The sequence below is a fragment of the Punica granatum genome, chromosome 3, assembly GCF_007655135.1.
Source record: "Punica granatum isolate Tunisia-2019 chromosome 3, ASM765513v2, whole genome shotgun sequence".
Lineage (NCBI taxonomy): Eukaryota > Viridiplantae > Streptophyta > Magnoliopsida > Myrtales > Lythraceae > Punica > Punica granatum.
Genome location: NC_045129.1, coordinates 39776013 through 39786470, shown reverse-complemented (window position 1 = coordinate 39786470; position 10458 = coordinate 39776013).

Genomic DNA, 10458 nt, shown 5'->3' with positions numbered 1-10458 from the left:
CATCAATGGCAAGACTCCGCGCATAGTTTTTTTCTTATTCCCAGTAATGAGATACACGCGAGATTACAAAGTGTCACACCAATACAATCCTTTCAAAGAAGCTCCAGCATATCCCTGTACATTAGGAAACTAAACCCCGATCAAATTAGAAAATCCCAATTCCTAATACGGATATATATGAAATCTGAATCTAGTTTACATCACAAAATATATCGCCCAATTCAAAATACACTAAATATCTAAATCTACCGATTCTTCGAGTCTTTTCATCGGGTAAGTTCCTTCAGAATATGGTATCAAATAGGAACATATTTTCAACCTCAACAATAATATAATATGGATATAGATCAACTTTCAAGTTTCAAGGGAAAAAAAATGATATGGCTAGGAAGCAAGGACACATTTTTTGAGACATTATTTATAAGTACACATTTTTCTTTTCTTTTTTGCTTTACATATTTCATGTCATTCCGTGCAAGAAAGGGCGCTCCTCAAGTATACTACTAAATAAAATAGAGAGAGGTCGCTCTTTGATCTGCCGTTTCCAAAAAGATGAGTCTAGCGTGATTGACTAAAAATAACTAGTTGACACTATGCATACCGTTAGAATTCAATTGAGAAATCTCATCCGTCCACATTGCCATATTTGTATGGAAGCAAAAATTGACGAAAGTTATAACGGAGGTCATTTTTGAGACATTTTAGAAAACTTATGATTTTTTTTGTTACAAAACAAAATTTATGATAAAATTGAAATTTTTTACAAAATTTGAGTTTTTTTTTGTAATTTGCCCAAAAAAATCTACAGTTAAAAGTTAAAACTCTAATGGGATATTTCTCTTCCCTATCGAAACCACTCCTGCCCATCTTACCCCCCCAAAAAGCAAAAAAGCAAAAAAGAAGAAAAAATCTCTCCTGCCCATGCGTGCATCTCTGCTCCCTTGCTCGGGCGTCAAAAAATCCTTAGTTGATCGATGAGGTCTTCCAGCATAGGATTTTGAGAAAATATTGCAACTGAGCAGTTGGAGTGAAATAAAATTGCATTGCACCATCTCTCTCGCAATCAGTGCACGAGCTGGCTCTATTTCTATCATTTGAATTTTGAATTACGTTCTGAGAGCTGCATCAAACGGACTTGTTGCCTTGTTGTGACCGTGTTCTATATTATTGAAGAAGATTCCCAACTTGATGATTAAGTTGTCCATCTCCCAAGCATCAATGTTCCTCCTATTTGGATCCTATCGTTGCAATAATTATCCACTGCAAATCCCTAATTGACGAGGCTCCCAGCTTAGGACATTGAGGCTCGGGGTAAGGGATCAAGCGGGACACACGCACGGCACGAGTTGGGGCACAGAGATGCGCGCATGACTAGGAGAGATTTCTGACTCGTTTGGTTTGTTAGTGAGATTTTAAATCAGATTTTGATTTTGAAAAAGTCACAGTCAATTAACCGTTTGAAGTCACTGGTGGACCCCACCCCCTCCCCGGTTGACTTTTTGACTGTTAGAAAAATCTACTCGCGCCACCCCCCCAACCCCTGCATCTCCTCCTCAGTTTGAGCACAGTCAAGGCAAGCATCCCAATCCGGGCCCCTACCACTTCCTTCTTTTCTTAAGAGGCGAAGATTGCGCTTTCCCTCTTCCATACCCAAGTTGAAGATAATTTCTCTGACTCATTTGACATTACTCCTTCGAATTGTATCTGCTTGTTGGTGAAAGGGTTAGTGTTGCATGTCAGTTCTGTGCATACAAGAGCTGCCCTTGTGTTGATCGATTTGTTAAAGGATGATTTTTGTGTAGCATCCTCTTCCTCTTGCTTGTGAAATTGTTGGTACCTATGTCTGTTGGTTGCTGCTTTTCGATTGCAGCAACGTTACGCTGCACTTTGGTTGCTGCCTCTCTTTTACAGTTTGTTGTTGCTGCGATTGTTGAAAAATCCGTTTACTGTCCTTCCAAAAGATCCTATATATACAAAAACGTTTTTATGTGGCTGGCTAATCATACATGCTAGAGAAGAAATGAAAGATCATTTATGCTATGGTAACGTTTGGCATCTTATCCTGCAACATGTTTGATGTAATGTCTATGAGAACATAGTATAATTCCTTGACTTAGTTGTGTGGGTGAAAGGAACATGAAATCGGATATTATCGTCGCAAAAAAAGGTCCCAGGCTGCTATTGTGGGTAGTTAGGCCTCAAGCTTGAATGTATGACTGTATATGTGCCTTGCCTGTATGACTGTGTATGTACTTAGTTAACCTTGATTGTTGTATGTGCTTTATAAGTTGTCGGTACTGCTCTGTAACTGAGATAGCTCCTAAGGGTGAAGGCATAGTTGAGTGGACTGACGAGCTGGAGAGTGATTTCATTGACATCATGGTTGATAAGTTCCAAAGGACGCGTACAACATCTTGGAAATGGAAGGACTGGGAACAGATGAATACAGAACTTGAAGAGAAATTTCCTGGTGTGATTCTTGGCGCCAAAAAGTTGAAAACAGAAGCACGAAGGCTGAAGACACGGTACACGCAGTTCACAGAGCTCATTCAGCACACGGGAGTAGGTTGGGATGGGCCGACCAACACTGTGAAGGTGAGTCCTGATATTCGGGACAAATTTATCAAGGTACAATAACGATTACTCTTTACAATTTTGCTCATTTCACGCAAAGTCGTTCTTACTAAGTATTACTTGTGTCTAACATGCAAAGGCACAACAACTTCAGTACTTTCCGGTCGAAAGAGTGCAAGCATTATGAGGCCTTGCAACTAATGTATAAATCTGCTACAGCAACAGGAGGCCTACGAATTTCTTCCACCGACCCACCTGAGAGCCCCCGATCCTATGCATGCATGGAAGAGCAATTTCTAGCAGCACGGAACAGCCGTGGGAAAGAGCCTATCGATCTTGAAGAGGGCTCTGGCGATAGTGATGACTCAGTTTGTGAGGTTGATGAACCAGTCGTTACAGGGTCCAGGCGGCGAGTGAGAAAGAGAGGTTTGAACACCAACACGCAGTTGCAGGAGTTGATCGACTTGTACAGGGAAAGTATGACCATGAAGGAGAAAGCGAAAAATTCTACCCCTCCGGAGTCAAAGAAGAGCAAGTCCGTGACAAGCCATGAGAAACTAGCGAAGCACAGCATCGAGGAAGCCATGGATGTGCTCAATAAAATGCAAGGAACAATTTCCAAACCTGAGTATCTCGCCGGTACCGCGCGTATTACGGAGGATGACCGTTGGAGTCGTGCGTTCGTTTACATGTTCGATGAAGCTAGGCGCGAATGGCTGCGCAGCCTTGTTCGTCCTTGAACGACCGAACGTTCCTCCTCGTATGTGTTTGTTATCTACTTTTCCGTTTTTCTATTATGACATTAACTAAACCCTTGTTTTGTATTTGTTCTGTTTGAACCTGCTTGTCTTTTATTGACTTTAATTTGCTTTGTGTGACTATCTGTGATGTGTCCTTCTATGGTTCTGATTGATAATGCATTTGATTTGTGTTTGAAACATTCTTCCCTTCGTCATTTCATGTCTATTTTTAATAATCTATCATGTTAACGTTTGTCGATATAGTTCGTCAACCTCAACAGAAGACGCGATGCCAAGGCACGGGAACTCACCACGAGATAATAATGAATCAAGAGACGAAGACGACTACAACATAGAAGATTTGCCCGTCCTTCTGGTGATCCAAATTGCAGCGTCTGAACAACATGTCCCTCGTAGACGTCCATGTAGAACTTCATGTCTACGAGAATAAGAGTACATTCACGAAGTGCTTTCAAATGACACAAGGTGTTACGAGAATTTCAGAATGGACCCTCACGTATTTCATAATTTGTGCGACACGTTAAGAGCAAACTATGGTATTTGAAATACCAAGAATGGTATGACCATCGAGGAGATGCTCGAAATGATCTCACTCGTAGTTGCACATAGTACTCAATTATCCGTTGTTGTCGAACGCTTTCAGCATTCCAAGGATACTGTCTCATGGGTATTCAATTTAATACTTCAAGGAATTCATTCATTGGTGGCAAGTACATAAGACTGAGGAACGTTGAGGAGCAGCCTGAAATTCGCAGGTGCCGACAATAGTATCCATTCTTTAGGGTAATTATCATACAACTGCCGAAATGAACTTCTATTCTTTTATTACATGTACTTTAATTCGTATTGATTTTTATTATTACTGCAGCATTGCATCGAGGCAATGGATGGAACTCATGTTAATTCTACTATGCCAGCTTTAGTGAAAGGCGCTTATCGCGATCGAAACGGTGACATAACGTAAAATGTTCTTGTTGTTTTTTCCCATCAAATGATCTTCACGTATGTCATGACCGAATGGGAGAGTTCAACACACGACTCCAGAATTCTTTCTGATGCCGTAACGTTACTAGCCTTCCCCGCACCACGAGGCGGTAAGTTGTTATTGCTCATATTCCTTGTTTTCTTGTCAAACTCTTATGTATTTCGATAAATACATGGAACTACAGATATATATTATTTGTACATATGTGCACGCATAACAATATTATGTAATTGATGTAGGCTTTCCTAATATTCCCAGTTATTTGGCCCCTTACGAAGGCCAACGGTATCACCGCAGTGACTTTAATAATGACAATCCTCCAACGACGAAGGAAGAGTTGTTTAATCAGCGACACTCATTCGTTCGCAATGTAATAGAACGGTGCTTTGGCGTTCTCAAGAACAGATTTGGAATACTGCGGGTAATGCCAAACTTCAGACCGTGCCGCCAAGGACAAATTGTGCTTGCCCGCTTTATGTTGTACAATTTTATTCGGATAAATAGTTATCACGATAGATTATTTGAAGAATATGGTGATGCATGACAATATGACGATGAATTTCGCAATCTGCCTCAACAAAATGGAATCCGAAATGATGTTGACATGAGCAATAGGGAGATGGATACAGTACGAGACCGTATTGCAAATCAAATATGGCATGCTGAAAGAGGAGGAATGGATACAGTATGAGACCGTATTGCAAATCAAATATGGCATGCTGAAAGAGGAAGAACCTCTTAGCATGGAAATGAAGGGATGGTGTTGAGAATCTATTATAATGGAATGGTATAAATGTTTATGTATGCGGCCCACTTTTTTTACTTTGAATGAATTATTTTGTTTAGTTGTGGGCAGAGTTAAGTTAAAGTTATGATTTTAAAATTTTACTTACAAACCAAACGCATGCTTCGATTGGGAGGCGAGATTAAAACTCATTTATGATTTTGATTGTAATGATTCTATTTTCATTATTTTTAAAAAAATATATAATTGATTTTTTTATTAAACAGAACGTTTCTGTCTGGAAACAATACGAACCAGGATCAACTCATCCTTGGATGCAGTTGAGCGCCGTCAAATATATTTGTGGGCAAAAATATAAAAGATAAAAATATCAGTATGACATTGTTTTTTTACTAAATATCGTCACGAGTTGGATGAAATTTCTCAACTGAAATTTAATGGCATGAATTACGTCAGTCACAATAAGAGTTCAGAATTTTCACAAAAAATCATTCATATTATAAATATATTTCCATCGATAAGAGTTATTTATTTAGAATTAAAATGGCAAATTCTTTTTACAAAAACTATCTACTAGTCTCATTCTATCACTTCCCTATATTATCTCTCCACGCCTCATTTCCCCCCTTTTCGGTGTGAAACCCTAGCATCAAAGACCAATGGAGCCCTACCAATCCTCCTCTCCCCTCTTGAATTGTACATTCGTCCACTTTTCCCTTCCAAAGATATTAAACGGCCAACTTATTTATCTCATAATTTGTGCTAATTCAAACATTTAAATTATTTTATAATTCCTACGAACAAAATCATTTTCTAATTAAAATTTTCGGTTAAACATAAATAAATAACAAGTTCATAATTTTCAGAATAAATTAACACAAAAGTAATATTAACTATTTAAATGATTTCATACCTAGTGTGGTATATCTATAGTATATATATATATAGAGAGAGAGAGAGGGATTTTTGTTTATTTATTTGTCTTCCCTTTGATCAATACTTTATTAGTTGTACGTGCCATTTAGCAATTTACGTACCATTGCACTACTCTTTCTTTGACACACATTCACAACACTACCTATCTAGCTATACTATTTAATCTATATATATATAAAAAGTTGTATTCCACACATTAAATATGGTTAGAAATATAATTTTATAAATATTATAAGGTCAGAAAAGTAAATGTGTAAATAATATTTATGATTAAAAAATACTATTTCAAAGAAAATAGATACAATATTAATGATATATTTATGTGAATTAAATGCAAATAAAGAATGATATAATTGTAAATATATATACAATTAATTCACATATATACCCAAAAAATAAAAATTGATCTTTTTAAAAAATTATCCTCAATACTTCAATAATTGTATGAAATTCGATTTAAATAGATATATTTTTATCTCTCATAAAAATAATTGAGTCATTTTAGCAATAAATATACAAATTTCAGCTAACTTTATATATGTATATATGTATAAACTTGACTACAATAAATGGATTAGAGTGTATATATGCCTTAAGGTTAATATATCTCAGTAATATATATGGAGAGAAATAAATTATGATCAATAATTTATATTTTTAATGTGATATATTAAAAACATTAACTTCCACCTCCCAACACTAATAAATCGGTTGTAAAAGATAAAGTTTACTAATTGTTTGTATTAAATGGTCTTATAATAGTATTTTTACAATCCATGCCAATGCCAATGCCAGGTCAATGTAAATTTCACGGGCAATGTTATATAATAAATGGGTATAATAGTAACTATTTTGTATTCCATAGATTAGTATGTTAAATAAAAATTAATTAATAATACATATTATTATAAATAATAGTAGCAAATACGAAATGAAGAATATATTATTCTGAATCATTATTGTTATGTTAATAGTAAATAATATTCATAATCTTAGGAAAATAAAGAAAATTTATAATTGTATGAATTTTAACTTTATTTAATAATGTTTTAAAACTATTGCAAATCTTTTAAAAGCTCAATGAAGTAAATCTCTCATGAAAATAAATGATTCATTTTAGCAAAAAATATTCAAATTCACAAAATTTAATATATGAGATTTGAGTAAGAATGGCACAACAAATAGTGAAAATTGATTTTTTTTAAAAGAAATTTTTTTTTAATTTTTTTTTGATAACTCATCATAAATCTCAATTAAGAGAATATTGTAGAGTACAACAAATAGATCAAGATCTCAAGAGATTACCCATGACAACAAAAGATCGCAAGAAAGCAAGTGCATTGAAAAAAGAGTCATAGTTACTAATATTTTATCGGATTGAAAAAATGATAATTTTGAAAACGTTACGCTACCATTTGTTCTTTTGCTTATCCAGTATATTTATAATATATGAATGGATCAAAATTCCAAACGATAGTTGGATATCATTATTTGAAATTATATACTATCGAAAAAAGGAATACTTTTTTCATGAAATTTTTTAAATTTAACTAAAACAATTAAGTTTGAATTATGTGAATAGATATATATTTGTTGTAAAGTCTCATGCATTGCACGGGCAAAAAACCTAATTTGATTTAATTTAATTAGAGTAAAAACAACACCACAATATTAATTAGCCGCGCAAATATATTATATATGTCATGCCATTAATGAGAAATTTTCTCTCTGTAACGACCTGACCCAATCTATGGGACTAACCCAGCAAACTTGCTGGGGTTGGTCTATATTAACACTTCACTAACACCTTTTCCCATCGATGTGAGATTTTGGGGCGTTACAATATCTCCCACTTGAAGGCTTGATGTCCTCGTCAAGCTACTTAAACAAATCCTCTCCAAAACTATGACACTTCACCAGGCATGTGGGATTCTAAAGGTGGCTCTTGCGGTTCAAGAAGTGGCTCTCAACCAGTCCAATGAGTGTAGCACTTTGTTCGCATAGCACTTAGTTCTCATACTTTTGTTTGGTACACTGTTTTGATACCATTTGTAATGACCTGACCCAATCTACGGGATTGGTTAGCAAACTTGCCAAGAAGCCCAACCGTCGGTCCAAGATGCTTAGACCCAAATTGCTAGTAATCTCATAGGTTTGTCTTTATTAACCACTTCACTAACTTCTTCTCCCATCAGTGTGAGATTGTATGGGTGTTACACTCTCTTGAATAGTAAGTACTTGATCGAATGTTCACATTTTTTGATGAATTTTTTTAATGAATATCAAATGTTCATATTTACTAATTATTACTAAGGGGAATCGACCAAATTATAACATTTTTTCAAATTTTTTCACCATAAAGCACATCACTAGATCACAATATTCATGGGGCACACAAAATGTCCAGTTGTGGGAACGGATTCCACAAAACGTCCACCTTGTCAACACATCAACTTTTTCCTTAAGCATTTGATGAAAAATTAACGTCGTACGATATTGTTAAAAAAAATTCAAAATATTGTACGGTGTAATTTTTTCAAAGTAATACTGGAGTAATTAATGGATATGATAGAGGAAGATACTTATTAAAAATTAAATGAATTACTAAACGTCTTTATTTATAATAAAATCAATATCGTAATAAGTTAGGGGCCTATGTACTTGGGGCTTTATTGGTCCAATGGACGGGCCTTCCCGTCCTTCCCCGTTCTGCAGTTTTTTTTTCCTTTATTTTTTTGTATAAAGAATTTCGAAAATTTAATTATTATTTACAAAAGCCCAAAAAATTGATTGATATAAAATAACATGTGACTCATTTTTATTGGCTTCCAAGTCCACATCGATCACTGTTAATGGAAAGATTATTATCTGGACTAAAGTGGCAGAAACGTAGAATGTTGAGGATAAAAATAACACAAAAAGATTTTCATGATGAAAATGAGAGAAATGGCAAGATTGAGAAGCAAAAGCATATTTTTCCGTAGAAATGAGTGCAGAACGCATGTAAGATCTATTCTAATCATCATCATCATCATTATTATTGGGAGAGATGAACCAATCTGTCATAATTTTCTTATAAGTAAACAGCCAACTCAACAATAAAGTGATTTTCTAAATTTAAGCCTTTATTAGCTCGTGTAAATTTGATAATAAAAAACAAAAGCAAATAACGCCATTGAGATTATCGTCGTTCCGTTTTTTTTTCCAGTAGGCCTTTTATTTTTAGTTTCAGTTTTTTTGGTAAATGAAATAACAATGATATGATTTAAAAAAAAGGAAAAGGGAAAAGATAGTGCTTTCTAGATTGATAAAATTAACAATTTGATCCCTAAAAGTTTTCTCTCTCTAAAATTTAATTCTTGAAAAATTTTCTCTGTACAAATAGTCTCGCCGTTTGAAACGTTAGAACATATTGGCCCTTCCGTTCATGTTTTAAGTAGGTCCCTGACAACTCTTTTCAACCTTACCGACAACCTCTTCTCTCTTTTGATCAACTGCAACATGCAATTGTAAATTGAAAAGAAAGATAAAGGAGAAGAACCACCGATCGCAACCACACCCCTGACAGCATCATCTTTCTCCATTTGACCACCTATGCTCCGAGTTCGACCACAGCCCAAGCACCATAAGCTCCTCTTCATCTCCCTCACGGCGGTAGCGCAGAAGGCATATCGCTAGCCCCTTGTCATTTTCCCTTTTCCCTTCCCTAATTTCTTATCAATTTTTTTTAAAAAAAATTTAAGGTGGCAGGTCTGGTGCCCCTTCTTAGAGATTTCCCTCACCCGGGGCAAAGTTGCTGAAGCCGTCTGGGGCATCCAATCTCCCCCCTCCCCTCTCTCTATTGTAACCTCTCTACTGTTATAGTAGAGACATGAAGGGAAGGGTGTGGATCGGGCGCCCCCCTATCGATGACCTCCCTCCGAGCGAGATCACTGAAGCCTTCAAATGTCTTTGGTGACCTCGCCCGGGGGGAAGGAGATCGTCGGTAGGGGTCTCAATCTGCCCCCCACTCCCTCTCTCTCTTTTGGTTATAGTAGAGAAAGATGGGGTATGAGGAAAATCGGCCCCCTAGCCCCAATCCAAAAAAAAAAAAAGGAATTTTTTATTCATTTTTTAAAAGATAGTAATTGAGGGTAAAAATGACGTTTTTTTTTATAGCCAACACCGACACTTAACGTGCCAAATGAGCAGTTAACGGGTCACGTCATTTGTTTCAATCAAGGACCTACTCAAAACTTGAATAGAAAGATTAATTTGTTTTAACGTTTCAAATGATGAGACTTGATTGTACAAAGAAAATCAATCAGGGACCAAGTTTTAGAGAGAGAAATTTTTCAGGGACCTAATTGTTAATTTTGTCCTTTCTAGCTATAGAGGTAAAGAAGGAACGGAAGTTGGTTGGGTTGGTTTATAAGTAGTTGAAGATGAGGCGATAAAGTTTTTGGCCAAATACGGCA